Below are 24,658 nucleotides of genomic sequence, written 5' to 3'. Positions count from 1 at the left end.
AATTTATATTAGATAATATTAAATACAAATGTACTTCTGTTATTGTTTAGTTTATTTTGTGAATAATTGAAATTACATCGAATAAAAGTCAAATGGATATTACTTTACGCAGCTTCAATTTGATCCCGATTTACCCTCGTACCATCGTCTAATTGACTTTGAGATAGTGTACTTTATCGCGTCGCTGCTAACTCGGATGTACACACTGGACATTTTTGGAGACAATTAGTTGATTCTAAACGAGTCAGTTTGAAGCGTCGTTTATAACGTTTGTATTAATTTGTTGATCTACGGTAAATGAACATTGAATCGTTACCCCGAAACGTATAGACTATACAATTTTACCCAGAACTTTCGAAAATAATAATATAAGCAATAAAATAGGATTTCCTAAAATTTCTTAAGAACTGGAGAACCCATTGGCATTGGTTATAAAAAGAAAGGCATCTTGAAGGCGTTGAATCTTGTTTCCAATACAATGGGTTTGGAATTAAATATATGATTAATTTGAAAGTTGCTAAAAATACTGTATGATGCTGTATGAGTATTGTACAAATTTAGACAAGAATAGTCGCGTGACCTAACGTGTATAATTAGGGGGGAAAGGGATTCATAGTAATGGGGTCTAACTGCCCCATTGCTAGTAATATACCCTATCAGGTCGACCTCCACGTGGTTTCCCCTGGAAACTATCGTGGTTAACTCTAGTGCAATTCATCACGATGGGCTAATTGACCTCCTTTCATCGTCACCTATCATCCTTCACTGGTGCCCTGCCAGCGTATACCGTTAGCGCAGGCGGGTTACCATTTCATTATCATTCATTAAAAAAAAGTATATAATTATCAAAATACAATTCGTGTTTCTATTCGTATATAAAACAAAATTAAGCAGTTTCTCAGAAACGGATTAATATTGTTTTACACAGAATACAGGAATTTAGGTATTACACAAGTAGATGATGTAATCCATTTATAGTTTTTTAAGAGAATGTTGTGTATTTTGGCGTTTGTTAATCCTTGTAGTTTTAGCAACGTAAAAACTGAACTAAGTCAGGAGAGTTTATTTTCCTGGTTTTACGGAAAAGATTGCAGCTTTCTAAGTACTAATGGGTTGGCTCATCCTTGTTTGTGCACAGGATGACAACCGTACTATGTAGTCTTGTTTATACTGTAAACATTACACTTTTCAATTCTGTATAAATACGTAGGTACTGCAATAACCTTTTAACATTTAATCTGTATTTGTACTGGTTGTAAAGGAAAGGAAAAAAAATCTCAAAATCTCGATATATAAACAACTTTCTCATACACAAGTAGAGTTTGTTTCGCAAGATAAAAATGGCGACTACTATAAAAAAAAACCAGATGTCTGTTTATGTTTATGTCTGTCTATGTATAGATATATATTTTTTTAAAACTAACTTTTTTAATAAGTTTAGTTTAACAAGGGTATTCATTGTCATAAAATTAACATAATATATCTAATACTATTATGAGAGTAAACTATGTTGATTACGAAAAGAATTATCAAAGTCAGAATTAGCGAAGATATTACGCAACATATATAAAAATAAGATTGGGATGTTACATAAAAATGTTTTTATTATTAATTCTACGGGTTCAAGGATTAAATTATTATTATTGTCACATTGTAACGTAACATTTTTATTATGAAAATGTTTCTACTCATTTTTAATCCGTCAGTTTTGTACCTTGTCACAATAGATCATGGTACAATAAAAGATAATGGATCATACGAGTGAGCGTATAATCTCGTGACGGACACCACGAATATATTCAGAATATAAGCCCGCGCAACATGCGACGGTGAGCCCGGTGTCATTGGGGTATTATTTTAATGAATCGCACTTGTACATGCTACAAAATGGCTATGTAAGTTTTTTAAACTGTTATTTCTTTGTATATTTTTGTATTCGACATAAAGTATATATTAATTATAAAACGCCATCAGTCATGTCCGATTTATTATGAGATTAACATTTAAATTTAAATAATTAACATCTGTCAGTTAAAAAAAAAGACATCAAAATTGGTATAAAATGTACGAAGATAGCGTGTAATATAGGATATATACACAAACTTACATTTTTTCATTAAAGTGAAATAAGATATGTACACGAATTGTTTCATTTCTTACTTAAAAAGTTACTCATAATATTATAAAAGGTTACTTTAACTAAAATTGTTATAAATAAATGTTGTGTAAAAAACTAAAAAAAAAAATTAGCAAACCCCTATATGACATGATTTCAATGGAAATGTTTTAATAATTTATATGAATTAGCTATTTACCCTGTTGGAATGTTGTTTGTTTTATGTAATAGTGTGCTCATAAGAGTTACTACCTACGTAATTACGAGCACCTGCTCTTGAAATTAGGTCGAGAACTAAATTTTATTGCACAGAGACAATAGCAAGAAAATATTACTATTAGACATTACTTAAACAAGAAAATGATAATAAGTAAGAGAAAGATCTTTTTTTTCAAGTACTACTTGTACTTGAAAAAAAAGATCTTTCTTGAAAAGAAGATGGTAATCAAGTTCATTAAAATGAGCAATATCTAATAACATTGGTTATTTTCTAAGGATTCTATTGTGGCGTTCGAAACGATTGTAATTTTTTAACAATGGACGTGACAAAATCAAACTTGATTGTTAATTAATAGTTTTTGGAAGACTTCATTAAGTTCATTACGCGATGTCTGAATTCAAATAATTAAAATCTCAAATATCCTGATCTCCAAGGTAGAAAGATAAGTATATACATATACAAATACTAAAAAAAAAACAAGACCTTCCTATCCCATGGTAGTCGGAAAAAAAAAGAAAAAAATGAATATATATATATAGTTATTATACATCCTGAATACATTGAAGTCTGAAAAATACGATACAAGAACGGACAATTGGTATCGATAAATGTCGAAAGGTAAGGATTATTGTCATTAGGAGAATGGAACAAGAGACTCTCCAGTGGATAATCCTCACGTCGACGGATAAGCTTAAGTGTGCTCTACGGTCATTTGTCTCCTTATTATCCTTTGATTACCCACGCACGTTGGTAAATAGTACTCAGTAGCGTAATAATAAAAAGAAATCTACGCTCTGTTTGTGGACAATCGCTGCAAAACATATTTGGTATACCCAAAGAGTTACGTAGTATGCAGATTTCAGTAAATGTACATATGAGAAATAGATATAGAAAAAAATATGGTAAATTGTTGGAGGTAAATTTCAGATACATTAACTCATAGTAACATTTGATTAAAAACATAGAGTCTAAAAAATCTGAGAAAAAGAATTAAAATATTTTTGTCATAATTTTGCATTATTTATAGAACGTTGCATCATACATATGAAATATACAATAATAATTGGGCATACATACAAAAATGTAATGTAATCAGACCACAACTATGTACTATATGTAAATACTATATAATATATAAATATTTGCATCTATACAATGACGAATTCAGTGAAATCCTGTAAAAAGAAACACCACAATAAGAGAACAGAGGATTTGACTAGCCTAGATAGTAGTAAAACTATATGGCAAGAGTGAGAGAGAGAGAGAAAAGATTATAAAAGGTTTCTGTTTATTAAATTCTTACACTGAACGGAACTTTAATAATGTCTCTATTATGGATCGTAGCAATTTACCTTATTTTATAATAGCAAATTTGGGGCACCATCGTGAGATTACTTATGTAAATAACTTAAAAGTAACTTTGAATATATATTACTACTTAGGCAATATTTTAAGTGTTTAAGTGAAATATTACTTACGGCTATATTAATCCCTATTGTAGGCTGTATTAATATTTCTTCATGACACGGGGTGAGATCCTGTGGTTTTATTTCACTTAATATCTTAAGAGGCGTTCGTGTCTCTAAGGTATTTTGATTATACTACTTATTTTATGGGCTTGTTATATAATATTAGAACACCTCATGTATTTATATAAAATAAAAGGCTTTTATAGTCAGTACATTCGTTGTCAAGTTTACCATTATTCTTTTTGATAAATGTACCAAACATTTTCTGGGAACGCCTCCTATTCCATTTAAGAAACAAACTATTCGCACAATATTCGGTAATCAGCTTATAGAAAAGCCTAAAGGGCATTACAATTATAGGTCTATATTAAGTATAAACCTGTTATTGTATTTATTCGTATGAAGGTAATGATATAAATAATTAAATAAGTAATATTGGTAAGTAATAAATTATGAAGTACGTGTTTAAATACTTATGAAATAACATCCTATTAATAATATGAATGTGAATGTTTGAATGTTCATTATAAGAGTAGAATCACACATAAGCAGTTAAACAAATTTGAATGAAATTTAGCAGATACATAGACAATATCTTGATTAAGACAGATGTTAATAATTATTTCATGCGATACAGCTAAATTATAATAAATCTGTGATAAATTCTCACAATTAATAATATTTGTGTAGACCTGTTAATTGACCATTATTGTGATAAAATAATATAAGAAAAATACATTAATACCTGTCTTCTAATAGACATAAGTGACGTCATTAGGGTTTTTCAAATATTTTTCTATTCAATGCTGGAGAAGAGGTGCAGTGCATGTTATTTCTCATTTAAAGATTTCTGTCGCCTTTTATAGGAGAAAGTTAGGTTTAAAGAGTTAATAATGACTACTGTATTTGATTGGTTGGCATTTATCAATAATTTTCTAGAGGGGAAAGTCTATGAATGTTACTGTAGAGGTATGATTGTTTATATAGTATACTAAGGTGGGTAGTAAATTTATAATGATGTCAAATAGTAACTATCATTTATACGCTTGAATTTGAATCTGTCGATAATTGTCTTTAAAATCGGTTCCATAGTAATCTACGAAAAGTTTACGAATTATATGATATCGAGCCATGAAATTTGGATTTTTAATTTTAATTAGAAATAATGATCAAAACCAGTACATAGATAGTATACTTACATGTTATTAAAATTTTTCTTCTTCTTCTTTAAATAGTGGTTATCCAAAAATTAATCTGAAACAAATGTAAAAAATCATATGAAATTTGCGAATTATTTAGTATAATTTAATTTTATTCAGCGGCAGAGTAGGTCTTCCTGTCAAGTTCAGAATATCTGCGGGCATAGATACCGCCTTTTCTCGAAGCGACTAAGTACTCCTCTAAATAAAAACATCGCATAAATTTCTTAAAGATTACATTAAATTTTTTTTCTTTACCAAACAAAAACTTGCGTACTTAATTAAACTTCTAAATAACAAGTTTCAATCTATTATTAATCTGCCTATAAAAAGACATAAGGTAATGTTAAAAAATGATACCTAACCTCGCGAATAGGTATTATTCTTTAACATTTTGTGAGATAAATTTAAACATTTATTTTACGGAGCCAAATATAGTGCTACAACTCTTGGACTTGACTCTACATTCGACAAATTACTCGATAGTTTTCTCTCTATACCTTCGACGATTTTCCTTAGTTACGTGTGACTTACTTGAGTAGGTACACATTACATTAATTTTTTTTTATAGATGAAAAAAGAATGACGGCTTCACTTCACTTCACAACTTGATAGGGTACGTTTCTAGCAATGTGTTTGGTAGTCTTCATTATTATAATATTATACTCATTCTTTCTCACTCAAAAAATTCACTCTGTATAATTACGTGTCGTTTTAGCTCCCAATTTGAAAGAGATTGGTAGTGTAAACGTTGTGTCGTCCAATGATATTCCGCTATTAGGTGAAGGAGTTGTATATAATCCTATGCCAGAATCCCATCTGAACACCGCAAGTAGGCGAGCCGCTTTCCCACTGTGATAAGTCGAGAAGAGAATTTCTGGTATTGCAGGTGGGTATACGCTTTATAGAAAACTGCTTACCATCAGGTGGATCGTATGTTTATATGCTATCTCAGTTGTATAAAAAAAATCATTAATCAGCTCATTTCACTGTCTCTGGATGTTGGGATTTCTGGGCAGAGATATATTAGGACAAGCTAGAGACCAAGCGTTTCTAGCCTCAGGCAGGTAAGCTAGATAGCTTTTTAGATCGAAAACATCGTCAAATAATCATCAACAAATAGTATAATACTTTCACAAGATTGTGTGTATCATGCGCTGGTAACGAAATACTGGAGATTTGGAGAATTGCCCATGCCTGATAGGCAAAAAAAAACCTGAGCCCATTCGAAGGGGACATTAAAGAGGAAAGTCAGGATGTAACTTTATTTTCTCATCAAATTTTGCGGTAAGGGCTGGATATTTACAAAAGAATGTACTTAGAAGAACGTAAGTAAAGCTAGGAACAAAAAGATAGTAATGAATAATGTTATACGCGATGTAGGTGTTGATATTAAGGAGGCGGTAGGAGCTTGAATAGAAATTATTAAATTTGTCTTTTACAAAGCTTTGAAATGGTTAATAGAAAATAGGTGATTCTGAAGTAAACTTTATTTAGAATTTTTATGTTTGAGGTCAAAGTATTAAATTTAGAAATTACTTTATAAATAATTTGTATTTTTTTAATTAATTAATAAACAAATAATTAATTATATGCTTTTACAGCCAGTTATAGTATGGCGATAGCTGTTTTTGCTATAAATTAACAGTACTGAGTGTTTTTAGAGTCCAAATCGATTTCTTTCTAATTGGTTGTCGTGAATTTTCATTCAACAGTTTGGTAATTACCAATTAATTGCACCATACTACTACGTATGGAACATTAGAGCATGGTGCGGTTGTTATATTAAATATTCTATTTACCGTTAAGTTCCGTAGCTTAACTGTAAATATGGTATTTAAAATTTAAACCAAAAACTATCAAGATTAGCAATTAACTAAATTTTACATTTTATGGTAATGTGTATTGTCTGATTCAAATAAATAAATAATTTATTTATTTATTTATTATTATTTCTCATCACAAACAATTAAGGACTTAATATCTATAACTTGCAGAACATTTTAACAATATTATTTGTAGGAGCTGGTGCCTGTACAAGGTGTTAAACCTGTATTACAAGTCACCATTCAATTTTAGTTTTATACATACAATTATATTTTAGAAAAATATTTATAATTCAAAAGAATCATAGTATAAATAATTAAAGTACAATTGTTTTAAATTACTACAACAATAATACAGGAGAATCATTATAATACAAATTATGTTCAGGTATTTATATTTAAATAGGTTTCTTTGAGTAATAAGTAAGTAATTTTGCTAAGTAGATCCAATTAGGAACGTTTTTTGAGAGGTTTCAAAAGAAGAAATCGTTGTTAGCCGCTTATAGCGACTGTATTCTTATATTACAAATATAGGAAGGTATAACTGAGAAACATAACAAATAACTGAGAGTTTGAATGTAAATATATATATATAAATATATATTTATACATATATAAAGTCTGTAATACCAAAATTAAGTAGATTTCTATATTGAAAATACAATAATTTTTTTAACGTTACTAAATACTAAATCTTATTTTTTTTTCAATTTAATGTTAAGATTTTTTTTATTGTTAAGTAAATACTAAGCATTTATATAAAATAATAAATGCAGTCTATGATCTATATATAGTAGTAGTTCAGCGAACAACACCATTCATTGAACATTTTCCAGATTTGCCAGTGATGTGTAGATAATTTTTGGAAGCTTCTACTTTCATTAAAGTCTCTTACTTTTTAAATAGACAATAATTTTTATTAAAATTTAAATGTCACAAAACTTCAAACTTGTTTAAATTATAAAAATGTGTGTATATATTCTTTAAAAATAATTAGTTTATTCGCATCTACAGATTTTATATTTTAGCGAAAGATTAGTAAACTCATTATGTTAAAATCTAAAGCATAGACAAAAATATCTGTTATAGAATGTGATTAAAACAATATTTTAATTAAAATATTCTGATAGGCTCGCAAAGAAAGCAAACAGTTTGAAAGAAGGGAAGTTACAATAGACGTAATTTCACAGCAGTTCCTGAAACCAATTAAAGTTAATAATCCTCTAATATAAAACGGTCTCTTTTTAAATTAAGTCCCCAGATTTCATTGTTTTATCTCCACTGTGGTATTTTATCATGCAAATTCTTATTAAAGATTTATGTAAGTATTTCAAACAATATCTATAGCCTTTCCACAGAAAACAAACTTCAAAAATGACAGTTGAATTGATGAAATTCTGTTAATCCAAAGAATGTAAAACACAAACATATATATTTCTCTTAAGAGTGATAGGCGCTTGCTACGCCACTCAGCTATCAGTGACATTTTGCGTCGGGTTCTTGTCATCGCGGGCGTGCCTGCTATACTAGAACCTTCTAGTTCGATGTGTGGCAACGGCAAGAGACCTAATGAGACGTTCATTATACCTTGGAAGATGGGGCGTCCGCTTGTGTGGGATTTTACCTGCATGAATACGCTGGTGCCGTCTCTCTTTCCAAGTGTATCCATGAGGGCTGGTGCCGCCGCAATACACCAGGAGACTGTTAAACGCCGTGAATTTTCATCCTTTGGAAGTAGATATGTACTTGCGGCGCTTGGAGTTGAGACTCTGGGCCCATGGAGCTTCGAAACCATTAATTTTTAAAGAGATATAATGCCGGCTAGTAGAAACCTCTGGCGACCAGAAGGCTGGCCTATACTTTGGTCAACGCATCTCCATAGCCATTTAGCACGGAAATGCAGCAAGATTCCTAGGTACCTACCAGTTGGCAATGACCTTAAAGAATTTTTTTATTTTTACGTAATATTTTAAGGTCTTGTTATCAATATTTATAGTACTTGACTAAATTTCTCTAGTATTTGATTCAACAATATACACAAAATTTATACTAGGTACCTATTATTTATATTCGAGCTTTCCTTTTCATTTGAAAGTCATAATGTAGTAATGTAATAGTATAGCAGTAATGTATATATATATATATATATATATATATATATATATATATATATATATATATATATATATATATATATATATATATAAATCTATTTATTAATTCTATATACGGTAACAATCGTGATAATATTTGTTTTATATATATATATATATATATATATATATATATATATATATATATATATATATATATATATATATATATATATATATATATTTTATAGTAATTGGTTAAGCCATTAACGTACTAAGTGGTAACAAACAAATTCATTTTCTCATTTATAATATTAGTAAGGATTATAGCTTTTAATTCAGTGACTACTGTGAGTATGTAATAATGATATTTGGCTACAGGAATCTCTGTGGGTTAGTTAAATGTCGTATTGCTATCTTGAATTCCTCTTCGATCCAGTATTATGCAGGTGATATTAAAATACCACACGAGTCTTATCGTTTTTGGTATGTTGAATGAAAATTAGTGCTTACAAGATAATAAATAGTGTATATATATAATAGTATATAAGTAACATATATATATAATAAGTAGGGATATATATTTACATTATTACATGTATCACGTCCTATGTTTTAGAAATAATAGAATTTTATCGTGCCTCCCATCAAACTGTTTATAATTCTCTACTCCTCTCCATCCAAAGGTTGCCTGGAAGAGATTGCTTTTAGAGATAAGTTCGCCCATTGTTTTTCATTGTGATTATTTCTTGTAATTGTTTATATTTATAATAAGTTTACTATTGTAATCTTTTGGAGGAAACAATAAAGAGTATTTATCTGTATCTATCTATCTAAATGGTACTGGTACGAGGATATGATATAATATCTGTGTCTAATAGCTTTACTCGCTTGAAATAGGAAAAAGTAACCTATATATTATACCTAACTTATAGGATATCTATATATTATAATTAATACCTATATTAAATAGTATTGATTGAAAATATGAATAATTATCATATTTTAATAATTATTTTATAACATTAAAAAATGTCCTTTGAGTTTTAACTCAATTAGTTCAATTTATTGAACAAAATTTTTGTGAAAATTTGTGAATATGTATCTAATTTAATATTTTGTGTACATAAATATCTATCATTTTAAAGGGTATCTATATGTATAGTATATAACCCCATATTATCTTAAAAATGATAAACATAACAATTCAAAACTTTGTCCTGCTTGAAATCGTTTAAATAAAGGAAATTGTGTAAACATAAAAATAATCCTTTTATGATAGTTTAGGCATATTCATAAGAAGATTTGTGTCGTAGTGTACAATAAACATATATCATGCGTAGTCACTCTTGTACCGTATCATGAACATTAAAATATCGTTACTAGCGACGGCCATTTCTATTTTACTACTTCATTGTCAATGTAAAATACATAGATAATAAAATATAATACATACAAGAATACCTATAATTTTTTTTATTGTATTTACGTAAAAATGTTCAGTTTCACTGGCAGAATATGTTTTGTTTTCAACATGGTATACTTACGTACCTGTACACATGTAAAGTCGCGAGACAGACATAATAAATAAGTAATTTTTAATCTTTTGTACTAAATAGACCATGTGATCGTGCAAATGAAAATAATGTAAAGTTCGAAAATTATTATAATAGTTGTTCAGTTTCGTTGTTATTGAATAGTAGATTCAGGGTAACTAGTAGGCTACACTCTGACTAGTTACCCTGAATCTACTATTCTCACTCAAGGAATTTCGTAAGTACTTATTATTCATGTTAAGAAATAAACATCCAAACATAAGTATTTTGAGAATTATTCATAACGTCTCTGCAAATACCCAGTTCTAAGTACTTCGATATTTGTCATCACTCCAACATTATTTGTTGTTGAAGAGCGTTCATACGGAAATATGACAACGTCTGGAAAATAACTGCCAATTCTAAAATACAACTAAATTTTTTTTATATTTTTGAATGAATATTAAATATATATAAATTGATATTTATATTATAAATATGAAAGTGAGTTTGGTATGTGGAGTAAGTAAGATGTAAATATATAGGCCTATCTATTTAATCAATAACCATTAGTTCAGATGGACGAAGTTGTAAATAAAAACTATTATTATGACAATAAGTAGTTATATTATTAATAATATAATAAATAAATGATTGATTTATTAAAATGTGCAATAAGGTACTGAAATGTTAATAAAAGAATAAGTTGACATTAAAAATTTACCATAAAAATCCAGAATTTCAGTATTCTCTGTTCTGCAATTTCATTATTTATTTTAGTTCGCTAATATAAGAGCATTAATTACATTTCGAAAATTATTTAATAATATTGAAAATTGATAGATAAATATTTTCAATATAAACACTTTTAAAAAAGGCAAGAAAAATATGAATAATATCTATTCATTTATTTTATATTGCCCACATTACATAAAAAACTGGTACTAAAGGCGAGCTTAATACTATATATATTATCTATAAAGTTATACAATCTAATAATTCCAAATCGCGTACCAAAGCAAAGTTCTGATTGATGGATCACGTTCTCTTTGATATACCTAGTTAAATAAAAAATACGGAAACAACAAAAGTATTATTATGGGGAACGAACAAATAAAGGTAACGGCATCTGTGTATTTTCGTATTTATCAAGTTGGTATGAATAATTGATCACTTTTCTTATTTCGCTCTCAAAAGTTGAGGATGCTCGTACTTTATACCTGTCTAACAAAGATGGGGCGTGTTTGCCCACACAAAACTTGACCACATATTTATTTATATTATGCTTGACCGTTAATGTTGGTGGTATGGTCCATAACAATCCTCGTAGAAATAGCTCGGCCATTTAAAATATATCTTTGTTTAACTGTATGTTTGGTTTTGACAGCTAAACGGTTAATTCTATCGTTTTAGATTGTTTAGTACTAATAATTACAAATAAATTCTACGCATATGGAATAACAGAGGATAACATGGTAAAAATAATATTATTATCTATATCATTATGCAGTTAAAAAGTTTTTATGTACATAATTTTTTACATTATTTTACATGTATTGATTATAAACGGGAATATAATATGGCGTGTTTCGAACTCAAAGTAATAAATCAACTGAAACCTAATTTATCACAAGTGCTTAACTTTTCGCTATTGATAATCTTATTAAATTATTTGTAACAGATTAGGATTATTTATTCAATATTCAAATTATTTAGAAAAAATGTATTTAATAACACACATTAAATACAATCTTTCTAAATAGGTAAACCTAAAATGAATTGAAATTAGTGTATTAGCAGTTAAATAGGGCTTTATCTATTTATCTTCCGTTCCCGTGAGTATTTTGGGAAATCCTCACTAAGTATGGATACCCAACCCATCTCATAAACGGATTCCAAATTGAAAAAATTATATTATATTAACCTCTGGGGTTAAGAGGGTTCATACCGCAAAAGTGATAACGTCTACAATACATTATGCAAATTCAAATATAATTATACGATTTTACAAACTTATTTCTCAATAATAATTTAAAGAAATTATAAGATTTCATATGCAATTTATTCTTTGACTTTGGACTTCTAATAATTTAGAAATATTAGAATATTTATTCTATGAAAATTTACACAATACTGACATTTATATATTTCGGTACAGATGTGCTTAAGGTGCGTCTCTACGGTAGAATTAATATTAGCGATGTGTCCCAGCTTTGTCCGTCTTTAGATAGAAATATCATAAAAAGATCAAGCGCAACTCTATCCACTCATACCGTTGCATTTTTTCTTACTTTTAGCATTATTATAACTTTAAAACGAAAGGCTCGATTCGAATAATTTACATATACGAGTATATAATCAAACTTGATCATAAAACTATTTAGTTGGATAATGATTGATACGAATGCCATCATCTTTTGATTCTATTCATATTTCAATGGATTTATTTGAACAAGAAACGATTATTGTGACATAATTATAATAGTTAGATATAGAGCCACGCGGACTTTTTTATGGACAATGATGAGTACAATAAAAGTATTGGCCGTGTGGTCCCGGAATAGTATAGGCTATCCCTTCCTTTTTCATGGGTGTCGTAAGAGCCGACTAAGTGAGAGCGAAGGATGGGCAGCAGCATCCCTTTTAAAACATCTCTAAAACCTGACTGCCATTGCCAATCTGCCTGCCAAGCGCGGCAACTACTGGCAAAATCCCCCAAGGGGGATGCTTATATTCAGCAGTGGACAGTTAAAGGCTGATATGATGATAAAAGTATAGACGTTATAATGTATCATCAATAGTTTTTGCAGCTGAGTAATAGTAATAACTTTTATAGGCAACTTTTTGATACCTTTGTTTACATTATTGTAATTTTCGTAGGGACTTCTATTTTTTTTTTAAATATGTACACACAGACGATATAACTTTCTACATTAGGATTTTTAAAATTAGTTAAATAAGTTTTTTAATTTATTCAATACAAACAAACAAACAGTCTAATCTTTCCTCTTTATTATACTAGTGTATATTCGTCCATTGCAATAAATGAGTATAAATCGATACATATGTTATTTGTAACATAATGTGTAATAATTTTATGATATCATATATATTGTTAAAAGAAAAATTGGTAAATAAGTAAAAAGTTAATTAAAATCCCATCAGATTTACTGTATCTACATCATAATAATTGGCAATTATATATTCAAATATTGATTGATTGTAAAAAACTGAGAGAAAATAGTAAAAGCGAGCGAAATAATGAAGGCTATTGATGAAATATTATTTATTGCATGTTCTCCGGACTGTACAAAGCCGTTGTAGAGCAGCGCTCGACAATATTGGGGCAGCCTATTTATTAGTATTTACCTTTCGACAGTCGGTATACAATACACCTCACTATTACGTTTTGAGAGACTAAAGTAAATTTTGCTTTGCTGGTGACTTCACGCGTGTAAAGTATTGTATATATATTTTGTACCTCTGTACAATGACTATTCACATTACTGTGAGTGGCTTATAATGAGCGTTATGGAAATCACTACCTACTGGAAAGCGGGAAAACGTTATCATAAGTAATTACACATATCCAAATATTTATCTAACTCTTGTTGTAAATTAATAATCAAATAGCACGAGAAAAAATACCGCTAATAATATTACAAATATGATTGTTTTTGGTTGTCAGTTAATCGTCAATCAATCGCTTACTAATGAGTGATTGATTCATAATTATATGTCATCATCATCATCTTCCTACCCTTATCCCAACTAACATTTGGGGTCGGCGTAATATGTTTTCCTCTTCCATTTTTTTCTATTCCCAGTCATTTCCGCATTCACTCCCATTCTGGCCATATCATCCCTCACACAATCCATCCATGTCTTTTTAGGTCTTCCTCTCCTCTTATAGCCATCTACTTTCATTCTTAATACTTTTTTTTTGATTGATAATTATATGTACGAGTATATATTTAGCTCACTCAATATAAATCAATCTATATTATCAATAATATAGATTGCTAAATCTATATTATTTATAATATATATTTACCATACTATGTCATGGATGAAAATCATATTGGAATATGGGTTCCTCTGGGCTCCTATTAACATTATAAATGTGAATGTTTCTGACGGTGGACTGACGTTTCACGCAAAAACTACTGAAAGGAATTGTGTGAATATTGGTACACGGAAAGCTTATATATTTATGTATCAGTTTACTTGGATAAAGCCGCGGAATACAGCTAGTATTTTAATGAAACTTCTACGAATATACAAAATATATTTATTATAATTTGCAAGCGCTTTCAAGTATGCTCGAGAATACAAATTGTACAGAAATTCTATTGATTTAGAAGCGAGTTACTTCTCGAGAATGTTCGTAATGCGGTCATTTGGTTTGAGCGTACCTCTTGACAAATGTCATTGATTCGTAAACTCTGATTTTTTCATGGAATCTATTGATTCTACGGAACCCATTTTACAAATTGCTGACATTAAATAAAAATACTACGGCTGCAAATATGTAAAGAGGTGATTGAATTTCATCTGTAGGTATTATAAGTATTATGTGCGTTAGCGAGCGAAAAAAGCGATAAACTAGATTCTGAACCTTGAAATCTCCGAAACCATACAGACTATAAACTTGAAATTTTTGTAACGAGTTTTCTCGTGTAAAGTATAGACATCCACTAAAAGGGTTTTTGGTAATTCCTAAGGGAACATTAAATAATGTCCGCACGGGTGAAGTCGCGATGTTTCCTTCTAGTTTCTCTATAAATATAAAGAAAGGTATTTTGACTGATTTACACAACCGCGCATAGTCTATAGTGTAAGCAAGTATTTTCAGGAAATTGTAAATAAATGAAAATAAAAGTTTTTTTTAAGTAAGTTTAAGGAAGTTATTTAAATACTTGTGAGTTTTTTTTACATATGTCTGTATAATTGGTAAAGCCATCCGTTTTTACCAATTACTATGAAATTTGGTATACGCATACTATATGGGATGGATAAGGTTATACTGTAAGTCTATATATATATATATATATATATATATATATATATATATATATATATATATATATATATATATATATATATATATATATATATATATATATATATATATATATATTATAAGGTTACGTTTTATCCCGGTAAGTGAACATATCCCGGTCACGTGGATAAAGTCGCGGATGAAAGCTAGTACTTAATATATTTGAAACTATTAGCAAACTTAGTGCTTTTATAGCCTGAAGGTGTGTTAGGAATAGTTTTTTAAAAGTTAATCCTTAAGTTTAAAAGAAATGTGTAGAAAATAACTATTGTAAGATAGAAATTTGTTGGTATTTCGTATGAGATACGCTATGTATGAATACGACGCAGAATTCTGCTGAGAAAGGAATTTGTTACGGGAACGTAAACTAAATAATTTAGTGCATGATAAGCGTATATAACATATTTTCACTAAAGCATGTAAAGTAGAATATTTTATACTTTAATAATAATAAAAATGAATTAGCCGTATTGACAAAAACCTGTGGTTCTATATTCTTTGATTATTTTATAATTTGTTTGGGTATTTCTACTTTATAAAGGCTTCCACCAAATAACCTACTTCTAAACAATTACTATGCTTACTACCTAATTATGTTGCAACCGCTGTCTCCATAGTGTTCTCATACAAGTTTTAATTGGTCCATGTGACTACGGCATGCCATTCACAGCGCCTGGATACCGTGTCTCATAAAAGAACTTACTTTACGCCAAGTTTTCATTCCGCTGCAAAATTCAAATGCAATGTATGTGATACCGACGTCCAGCATCTTTTCAACCTACACTAATATTCTGAGATGTTTAGAGAATAGTTCTATAAGCCTACAGCTCTAAAACCAGGCATGGTCGTCTTTCACCTGTCAGAGAGCAGTTGTGTCTGCATGGCTGTGTTTCGGTTTGAAGGGTGGGATATGGCGTGAATTTACAGGGTACAGAGGAATAACACCTGAGTCCTCAGGAATGACAACGCATGGAGGGTATCATGGGCGAAACAGTATACTCTGTTATGTCCATGGTACTGCTCGTGTCTATAGGCGACGATTATCACTTTTCATCAGGTGGGCCGTCAGCTTGTTTGCCATTTTAAGTCGTATAAAAAAAAGGGGCCCTGGGCACATTGGGATAATGGGACCCCTATGACCATAGTATTAAAGCATAGGTTATTGTTTGGTAATAAAGTAGGGACTAGAATAAGGGGCCCCAATCCATCGTGGGGCCTTGGGCACGTGCCCAGTGTGCCCAGTGGGAAAGAGGGGTCTGAAACCAGGACAGATTTTCACCCTAATGTTATAAATTTTAAAAGATGTTGGCCTTTTGTCATTTATTCACACACAAGCAGCTGGACAAATTTTAAAGTTTAGAATTCTTCTTTTAAATTATAGAACTGGAAAAGCTAAAGCTGTTAAAACTACTACTTTGGGTGATTAATATTTTGCACTTTTTTTTACATATTAAGCTTTGCAATAGGATGGTTTCTTTAAACGATATCTCCAATTAACAATTTTCTAAACAGAAAATTAGCATTTAGTACTATTATCATAAGCTATGGAAGAAACAATGACATCTAATATTCCGTAGTATGCCATACTATGTTTGTCTGCATGGAAAGGCATGTTAGTAATGCAGAATACCAGTCCCATTGCTAGCAATATATCCTGTTAGGTCGACTTCCACATGGCCCCTTCGGAAAACATCGTGCTGTATCGTAGGTGTATTTATCATGATAGGCTAACTGACCTGCCTTTTCATTCTCACCTATCACCCCTCACTGGTATCCCGTCAGCGTATACCGTTAGCGCGGGCGGGGTTATCATTCCAATATCATCCATTAAATATGTCTAATTAGTCGTATGTATACGATATCGTAACTTTCAAAGCTAAAAACATTCGAATAAGCATGGTACTTTATATAGTGATATTTTATTTAAAGGTTTAGTGAACATTATTACTCACAATCTTAATCCGTACATAATCGCAAAGGCTTTGGTTAACTGTTAGCACCCGTCTTGGGATTATAAAGGTACATATGCTATAAACCTACTTTGTCAGTATTAATGTAAATGGGTAAACACCTTGGTTGTAATTATTTGGGAAAGGTTTAATATTACAAATATAATAGGTATATTTAATTACACTTTATATACAATTCTGTCGATGTTATAAAATTTTCAATTAACTATAAATTCGTTAAAATGTTTTATTAAACTATCTCCTTACCAATAGTATAAATATAAAAGTTTATTTCTTTATTACTTAACATCATAACAGCTTGATCACTCACACTAAAATTTGATATATAAATGAATAAAAGAATGAAAATTGATACAAGGTTACCTTTTATCCCGGTCAGTGAATACGTCCCAGTTACGTGGACGAAGTCGCGTGCAATAGTTATATATTAGTTATTTAATATAAAAATAGAGAAAAAGGAATTACACTTTGAGTAGGTACTTGTATATTTTTAGTCACAATAACTCTTCTAACTGAATCTTATTCGGGTCTTTCTCTGAAGCTCATTCTTTGCTCGATTCCCTAAAGATCACGTCCATTTATCTTGTATTAGGTATGATCCCTAGTATTAGGCACGTAGAGGTGTGGTAGTCAGTTTGTTCTAAATAGCAAAGTAGATGAATATGTGTTGCTTTCAAGTACATAATAATATTTTATATTAGGTTAAAAAATATTTCAGGCCACTGGAAAAAGCCTTGTAATTTACATAAATTACAAGTTTTTATTAAGTAATTCAAAAATACCTATATACATTATATTATTTTGAAGAATATGTTATACTCATAAAACTGAAGAGAATTCGAATGTTAAAAATGAGAGAAACTTGAATGTACTCGTATTTGTGTTGTTAGATTCGTCTTAATTCGCCGTGATTAGAATTACAAAACCATTGAAGTTGTATAAATTGACGGCTTTTTAAAATTATATTAAAGAAATTTTATTCAACAATAATTTTAAAGTACTTATATAATTGAGCAATCAAATAAATTTACATTTTATAAAACAATAATAAGATGGTACTATTAATATAATAATAGTATTTATAACAGTACAATAAACAGAGATTACTGCTAATAATTTTGTGTTTACTAAAATAATTTAATTTTGTTTGGGGCACCGCGGATGTGAATATGTTCTAGTGATAAGACATATTTCCCTCGTGTCGGTACCCTAATATCGCAGAGTGAGGTAATCCGATTAAGGTACCTACTACACACAACGTACCGTGAGCCGTCGGTTAGAATGGCATAACATGTCGTATCTACGAGAAACAGATATTAATTTAAAATACAATTTGAATCAGGAAGGGAATAAATTCGTACTCGGACAAACTTTTTATATATTTTAATAAAATAAGTAAGAATAAGAATCTTTTTATTTAAACAAGTAACCTTAATTATAATATATAATGTTTTTTCTTTTAATAGTAATTTTTTCAATGATCTACCGCTTGTTCGGAATTCATTTTCAGCTGAAAAGAACGGGCAAGAGACTCAACTATTGTTTTAAAAAAAAAATGTTTATTTTACAATTAGAAATTTGTGTCAACATAAACTAACAAGCAGCATAAGAGTTATTTAAATTAGTAGCAGGGTAAATAAACGAGTAGATAGAGTATAGAGCCACCTCAGGATATTTATTGTAATTATATAAAGATAACAGAAAGTATATAATGCAAAATAAATTATCTTTAATTATTCTTCTGATTCTTCTTTGATATTACAGGCAGAGTTATCAGTCCAATTTTATCTCATAGAAATGTTTTCTTAATTATAATTATGAAAGAATCCAGTATTCTCATCTGTTAACTAAGTAGTAGTAGTAAGTAAGTAAGCATTAGTAGCTGTTCCTCGTAGCTTGCCTTTGCTTGCGTGAAGCAATTATATATATGTATATATATCTTTTATGTATTAGAATGTAATCTACCCGTGTTCCAAATTATATTCAAGCCGTTTAACCTTTTAAGCTTGAATGAGTAACAAATCTGTAAATATTTTTACAAAATTTCACATTTATATTATTAGTATGATATTTAGTTTTTTATAATGTAATTTTCTTGGATTATGTGTTGAGTATTAAAGTAAGTAAGCAAACGAACTCGGGATTAAATGCGCTTATCTATACGAAGTCTGGGAGTTCGTACATCCTCTTTTTATTATAAGACGGATAAAAGGGGCTAGACAAGTTTTACCTCATAGTCAGTTTGCCTTTATCATAGTGAAGGAAGAATGGAAAATCGGATTGGAAAAGGGTCACCTTAATATTATATTTAAATTTTCTTTGATTTTGTGTTACGGTAGTACATAATATTTTTTTAATATATCAGAATAATCATAAGAGTATTCAATAAATTATTGTGATAATGTAGTTTAAGAGAAGCTCGAATAAAGACTCCATATGGGATGAATCAGTTGCTTTTGTTTTAAAGATAACTTCTTTAGACAATATAAAAAAATAAAAACAGGTAGATGCAGATATCAGAGGCATCTATTGATAGTTACGATTATATGAACGTTTGAATTGCTTGTATTTTGTCAAGCCTATTTAAATCTACTTTAGTAGATAGTGGGTGAATCTATGGCCATCTTTCTGATACCATCATAGACGAGTTGGTCATAAAAACTTTTAAGACAAAACAGACAAAGATTTTAGTGCCGGGCAGATTCCCGTTCAGCAGGACTGTTTGTTGGTACGTCCAGCTTGTAAAGCACTAGGCTACGTCTATAAACTTCATGTAAGTACTAAGTATATAGTTACGATGTTCTCAAATATTTTTATTATTTATTTACTTTAAATAAATAATAAAAAAATACATTTCTCTAATTTTATTGACTGTACGTTTTAAAAGTAATAGAAAATGAATTAATTTAAATAAAATTTGCCTTTTATACATATATTGATTGTTTTTATCAACTTTAATTAGAATAAATTTGCAACAGAACTGTAATACAGGTGTTTCAATACGACAAACATTTTTTAAGGATTCATGAAGTTCGCAGTCGCCAATAGACAAGTTTAATTCGTCCTAAAGCGGAAAAGAAATGAACAGACACCTCTGCCAAAATGAAAAGAGGCCTGATTTACAACCTGCGTAAAACCCGAGGCCGGATCTTATTAACATTACTTTTTATAACAACGAGGGTGCTAAATTGTAACAATGTAGACTGAAATTTAATTAAACCGTCTAGTTAGAAGGTGTTAACTAGCGACATTAAAACGTATGCTTTATGGAGAATGCAATCTCAGATGCAATTAATTAAGTAAATACTTATTGGTTCTCTGTTTGTTATTATTCTATAAGAAACATTTAGTTACGAATTAAGGTAACATTTTTTGTATGTTTTGTTATCAACGAGTTTGTTTTTGACTACAGTAAGTGCTATTTAGATGGAATTCTGAGTAAAATTATGCTAAGATGCAGCAAATTACATTAACAATTTCATTTTGAAAATAAAATACCTACATACCTACCTAGTCTACATCGATTAAGTATAATGCTGATAAAAACATACTTTGATTAAATATATAAAGTTATCTAATATTGGCAGACTTTGAACTTGCCTATGTTATTAGATATCTAAGGTTTTATACAATAATAGACAAAATTATGTAAGCTAAAATCTAATCCAAAGGATGACTAAAGTGTATAATTTTAGCTCATTTTATTTTTCATGATGAGTGAAGGCCAATATATATTGTCATCTAATAAAAATTATATAAAGCTAGGGACACAAACGAAAGTTAACGTTGTTACAGGATTTCACAATTGTTTCAATTAGTTCAAGTATTTATTTATAGAGAGTAATCAACTAGAACTTGATAATGGAAAGTAAATCCTAATAATACATAATAACAAAATTTACATGTGCCTGTTTATTCAAAAACTTTTTATTTTTATTAAACAAATTTATTTTTATTAATTCAATATTTGCGTACATATTTCGCAGTCTCAAGAAGTTATAGGTACTTCTAATTAGAAATTCGTGGGTCCATCGTAGGTTGTATGACCTCTACTGTAGAATACTCAGGACCTTTACAAGGAGGCTTGGGTATGTACTTTATACTTAACGAGCGACGACCATTATTTTTCTCGAAGACCGCCTTCAATTCTTTTATAAGGTTTGGAAGTTAGATACTTCTAAACTGTTTTTGACCTTCACAATAAAGCATGTATGTCTAATTTATTGTACGCAGCGATGATAAGAGATGGTTAATTGAAATGATAGATCTAAATCAATGCATGGTTGACGCAAATATAACATAATTTTATATGGATATAAAAATATATAAAATTGATACCCTGTTCCATTTTTAAATTATTAAAAATAGACTTAATGCGCTTAAATTAAAAATAAAAAGAATCTAAGCAATTTTGGTATAATTATCTTGTGAAACACAGGTTTCATATTACGTTTTGGGTTGTGACTACTTATATCCTGCAACTTTGTATAAAATACAACAAAAGATACATTGTTTATCTACAAGTGTACCAAATTTAATTCAAATTTTTATTCAGACACCTGTGTGCCACTATAACGTACATCCAAATATCTTTACAATATTTTGAATTAATAAGATTTATGTTATATTTTAAAATTAATTATCCTTTTGTAAAATTTAATATCTGTCCATTCGATTTTATTAATATGCTTTTGTTTTATTCGTAGCCGAAGTGCTTTGTTGTGGATGATGGGTTTAATGAAATAAAAGAACTGAAAGGAATTATTGTAAAAGCTTTTGTTGTCATTTTTATTTGCTCTTTACAAGACTGCTATTAATATTAAATTTTACCATTGATAACTAAAGTAAAAACAGTTTTTAATTTTCAACCGACTTCAAAAAGAAAGAGGTTCCCAATTAGTTTATATTTTTTTATGTTTGTTACCTCATGACTTCGTAAATAATAAACCTTTTTTTATCTGAAAAAATATATTTACAGATTGTTCTTATTGAAATCTTATCAATTTTAGTTAAATAGTTTAGTTTTATATCAAAATAACTTTTTCCACAATTGGCTACGGTAACCACTTACCATCAGGTGGGCCGTATGCTAGATTATAAAAAAAATACAAGTTGTTTTTTATGTGGTACACCATTTAATTATTTAATATCATGAGTAACATGTTATCATATGAACTTACTTATTAGGTATCTAATATGTTTTATCAGTTACGAACCAATAAATATTCAAAAAGGATATTGACAACAAACTATGAAGACATTGACAGGTAATACTGTCTGGGAAGCGACGAGGGTAGGAAAAGGGTCCGGAAACTAGACAGATGTCCGTGGAATAAAAGAAATTGCGATATAGGAAAGTTTGTTGTAAGTAACTGCGCGGGGATTGCCTGTTCGACTGATTGTTGAGGAGAGTCACTAAAATATTGAATAGCTGGATACTTTCAGGTTTAGAAGTCTATACTTTACTTAATTTTGAACTTTAATTGAATTAATAAACTTCAGTTATACTAATGTTGGCTTGGAACCCGAAATGGTTGTTCCATCATTTTAGCCGTTATCTATTTAATGCTGAACATAGACCTCCCCTATAGACAAATTAATATTTAGTAATTATGAAACTCCTTACTTATAATTAGTATTAGTATTTAAGGAATTTTATATTAACTTTAATTTATTGTTGTATTGTTTTTATATAATAATTAAAATTGATTTTGTATGAAACTCCTGAATTCAGCCTTTTGACTATTCGTTCAGAGGTGGACTACTTTACAACGTTATTTTTATTCAATAAACGCCCATGCCATTGGGGGGATTTTGTCAGTAGTTACCAAGGTTGGTAAACAGATTGGCAACTGCACTTAGGTTTTAGTGATGTTTTAAAAGGGGCGCTGTTGTCTGTCCCTCAAATTTTAAGTTTCCTTTAGTTGCCACAACACCCACGGGAAACCAAGAGGTGACCCATTTTATGCCGGGACTACACGGCAAATACCTTGGATACTTAAAATAAAATAATAAAAAAAAACTAATAATAATTTTATTGAGTATACGTGATACAAAAGGTGATCTTAATGCATTCTAACACGAATTCAGGAAAAACCAAGAGAAACAACTAGTTAAAAATATTGTTATTATTAAATCAGGTTCAAAACTATCAAAGATATCCTACATTTTACTTCTACAAAAATACAGCTGAAAAACAGAATCAAGTTGGAGTACCTTTTTTTAAGTAATATTTTTAAACAGCTTGATTTTACATAAACCATAAAACTCGTTTCCTCGTAGATATACGAGTATACAACTACGATTTTTTAATCCGATGTTAAAATATCAATCTGCACGTATGTAAAATGTACAAAATAAAATATTAAAAACAATAAATGTAGCAAACCCGAAAAAGGCAAACATATAAAAACAACAAAAACTTTAAAAAGTTATAAATATTTAATTGTATAGGTTCATAAAATAAAAAAAATCCATTTTTCAATATTATACAGTTCGAACCTACTATTATTACGTTAAGTAGGTAAAAGAGGGATAACGTTTAATTTTTATTTACCTAAGTTGAAAAATTTCATTCAGGGAACAAATCAAAAGTATCATTTAATGAGATTAAATATTGCATGTGGCTGTGGATGAATAACAATCCTTATAATACATTCTGTAACAATAATATAAACTAAAATCTAAAAAGTATACTTTCAAAATTGAATTTATGTGAAAATATACGCAACAAGGTTCATTCGCATAGAATCCAATTACCACAGTGGCTCTAATTTTTAGTTACGCTCCCTTCCGTCATCAATTTTCCCAGCATGAACAGTATTTTCCTATAAAAGTATTGTAACACGATTGCATTTGACATTTTTTATTTTTTCGATAGTATAAAATTGAGACAAGGTCTAATTTTATGTTTCAAAAAGGCCAATACTTAATTACTTAAAAAAAAGACTCGATTATTAAAATCGAAATCGACGGTAAAAATATTTCATTAACAATTGTCCCTACTTTTTGGTTTAAATCTTTTAATAAAAAGTCATTGATAACTGCAGTACCTAAAGATATGGATGACATAATACAATTTCTCTTGACATTATGACTATTACTGAAATTTGGTCTAAATATGATATATTGTATTCTTCATTTGGCACTATTTATTTTTTTCACGCGG

At 29.4% G+C, this 24,658-nt stretch overlaps 1 protein-coding gene across 2 annotated transcripts in view; it reads right to left on the bottom strand.

Annotated features, from left to right (window-relative positions):
- Positions 1-24,658, bottom strand: part of LOC113515685 (poly(rC)-binding protein 3) — a 213,219-nt gene that overhangs the window by 30,252 nt on the left and 158,309 nt on the right. For both annotated transcript variants that reach the window (XM_052893433.1, XM_052893434.1), the window contains exon 4: positions 5,005-5,059. The gene's annotated coding sequence lies outside the window, so the exon portion shown is untranslated. The remainder of the gene's footprint in view (positions 1-5,004; positions 5,060-24,658) is intronic.

The sequence above is a fragment of the Galleria mellonella genome, unplaced genomic scaffold (assembly GCF_026898425.1).
Source record: "Galleria mellonella isolate WM207_F2 unplaced genomic scaffold, CSIRO_AGI_GalMel_v1 utg173, whole genome shotgun sequence".
NCBI lineage: Eukaryota > Metazoa > Arthropoda > Insecta > Lepidoptera > Pyralidae > Galleria > Galleria mellonella.
This window is presented reverse-complemented; position numbering and strand designations above follow the sequence as displayed.